Below are 3,210 nucleotides of genomic sequence, written 5' to 3'. Positions count from 1 at the left end.
AAATTCCTCAATCAAGGCTTCCTCTTCAGATGTAGGCTATGTCAGGTTGAAGTTAAAGTTAACTAAGATATTCATCGAGGTCTGCACATACAGGGTATTTTGAAGCCCTGACCTCCTCCTATCTATTTCTTTGCCCCACAGCTCCCATGATGCATTAACAGTTTTGCTCTACCAGGTGCTTCCCATTCTGATGCAAGATGACTGAAGTCCAAAATTAGAGAGACAGATGACCATGGAAAGAAAACTCTAGCTTTCGGCCACGGCAGCCATCTTCCACTAACTCGCCAAAATGACAGACACAAAGGGAAACAGGATAGGCACCTGGTACATGTTCTCCATGCCTTTTAGGAAACATGGGGTTGTTCCTTTGACCACATACATGCGAATCTACAAGAAAGATGATAGTCAAGGGAATGGGCACTGTTCAAAATGGAATGCCCCATAAATGTTACCCAGCATGCCTTGCGCATCCTTGTAAACAAGAAAATTAAGAGCAGATTCTGGCCAAGAGGATCAGTGTGAGGACTGAGCACATCAAGCACTCAAAGAGCAGAGGCAGCTTCCTGAAGTGGGTGAAGGAGAACGATCAGAAGAAAAAGGAAGCCAAAGAGAAGGGCACCTGGGCTCAGCAGAAGCGCCAGCCTGCACCACCCAAGAGAAGCATGCTTGTGAGAATTAATGGAAAGGAGCATGCGCTGTTGGAGCCCTTTCCATACGAATTCACCGGCTAATGTACAAAAACAGAAATAAAGGACTCGGACTGCAAAGTGTTTTCCTTAGGTTGAAGTGTGGTGTCTTCTCACTGTCTTTCTTGTTCAGATTTTACTAATTATTCTTCTAAGCCATATGGCTTAGTGTATAAAAAACATACTCTTGATTAGAAAATAGCCAAATATTTACAAGACGTGTCTGCTAGTTTCAAGAGAGTTGTTCTGAATCACCAGGGGGGAAGCTGGGAAAATTTAGTGGGTGGCCAGGCGTGGTGGGTGGTGCAACAGCTATAGAGGCCAAAGCGGGGAATCTTCGGGCCTGCATGACGTGCACAGTAGCATGTTGGTATCCTAAGGTGGGGATATCAGGGAGTGGGTGTCTGACGTGGTTCCCACGTTGAAGATTGTCTAAATTCTCCAAAGTGGGCAAACAAAACTAAGCCAGGAGAGGGCTGGCCGCAGACATTTGGTCCTACTTGCTGAAAAAGCATTGGTTCTTTTCCTAACCTAAAGATTATAAATGGCCCACCATACCATCTTTGGAACAAAATCGGTACTGGCCTTTGGTTCTCCTTTCTGGAGTTCTTTCAGGTTGTTCTTGGCAGTTGCATTAATGTTGCCGCAGAGTGGTAAGGTTAGTCATTGGCCTTAAGCGTTCTCTGATGGCCATTTTGGCAATGCTTATGTTGTAACCCAGGGTTGGAATCTGGTGTCAAACTGGTAGCTCCTTATACTGTTGCTTGCTACAGCAGCTATACTGAAATTGGACAATAAAGGTAAGAGTGGGTTCTCAAAAAAAAAAAAAAAAAGAAGAAGAAGAAAAGAAAACTCTAGAATCATGAGGCAGTACAACTCATGTCTCCTCTTACTTTAATACAGTAATAAAATAATAGCACTACTTTTTTGAACAGTGTGACAAATATAGCTATTAATTGAGTGTCAGTATGACTAAGAATAAAACTTTTTGTCACCACAAAAAGCCAAATATTAAGGTGACAAATAGATAACTCAGCTTGGATTAATCATTCTAAGTCCCTCAAAACTCAAAGTATCACTTTATATCCTATGATTATATGGCACCATAATTTGTCAATATATAATTATCAGAAGGAAAAAGAAAACCAACGAAATGTAAATTTAAAAAGGAACCTATAGTGATATGATTTTTCTGGCATACTAAATAAAGGTACTTTGTAAAATTAAGAACATAGGGAAATATGCATGTCTCCTAATTTATATATATTTTTTATCCCTGAATGTTTTAGTATAGTTGTGACAACTGCATTTTCATATAAATGTATTAGCACTTGGATTCAGTTATGCCCATTCAGTTATTAAATGGATCATTTTAATCTATATGAGTGATGAGCAGAAGTATTAAACAGAATGCAAAAGGGGCTGTGGCTTTACCTCAGTGGAAAAGTACATCCTTAATATTCTGAAGTCTGTCTGGAGTGCCACGGAAAAGTGACTTAAGAAACGGAGCGCTCCTTTGAATGGGCAAGACTGCCATTTGTGTGTTTCAAGGTACTTAGAATTGTTTTTTAATCAATTTATTTGTTTTCATGTGCATTGGTGTTTTGCCTAAATGTCTGTCTGTGTGAGGGTATCAGATACTGGAATTACAAACAGCTGTGAGCTGCCATGTGGCTGCTGAGAATCGAACCTAGGTCCTCTGGAAGTAAAGTCAGTAATCTTAAAACCACTGAGCCATCTCTCCAGCCCCTGAAAAGGATTAGTATCCCTATCCTACACTGTAGATGCTAGCAATTGCTTCCTTGCCAGTATGACAGAAAAACAATGACCTCCCGCATTTCAAATACCTTCTAGGGAAAAATAGAATGACACAAAGTGAGAACTATGCTAAGGAATATACCAAGGAGGAAGGACAATAGATCAAAAGGAGGCCTCAGACACAGCAAGTGTGGGAAGTATACATTTAGGTAAATCACAATAAACATCATCCTCACTAAATAATAATTCTTCTAATTTGTAAAGGCTAGAAATGTGTGTTACTGGAGGAGATCAGGCCACAGATGCCATAGGAACATCAACCTCTGCCTCCTGAAGGCATGGGCCAGGTATTATGCCTGGCTTAAAAATGTTTTTACACATTTTATTATTGTATTTATTTATTCATTTATGTGTCTGTACAGAATACCACATAAGAGAATGACTTCAGAATCCAGTTCCCTCTTTCTACAAAGTAGGCCTAGAAATCAAACTGAGAACATCAAGGTATAGCAGCAGACAGCTTTACCTACCAACCTCAGTTAAATATTTTAAGATTTACTCATTTATTCATGTGTTTGTAATTTGTATGTGGGCATACAGGCACTTGGACACAAAGACCAGAAAGGGTATCAGGGCCCTCTTCTTATCAGTCTCATCCTATCCCTTTGAGAACTTGGAGGCCATATTGCCAACCCCCATAATCAGAATTCTTAGTCCTGAATTCCTTGTTTCCCCCTGTACATGCATTGATAACTCCAAGGTAGAT

General features: G+C 40.2%; 1 pseudogene; it reads left to right on the top strand.

The window, feature by feature from the left end:
• Positions 1–289: 289 nt before the first annotated feature.
• LOC127669187 (60S ribosomal protein L21-like) lies at positions 290–731 on the top strand (annotated as a pseudogene).
• The last annotated feature ends 2,479 nt before the right edge of the window (positions 732–3,210 follow it).

This window comes from Apodemus sylvaticus, chromosome 19 (assembly GCF_947179515.1).
Source record: "Apodemus sylvaticus chromosome 19, mApoSyl1.1, whole genome shotgun sequence".
Lineage (NCBI taxonomy): Eukaryota > Metazoa > Chordata > Mammalia > Rodentia > Muridae > Apodemus > Apodemus sylvaticus.
This window is presented reverse-complemented; position numbering and strand designations above follow the sequence as displayed.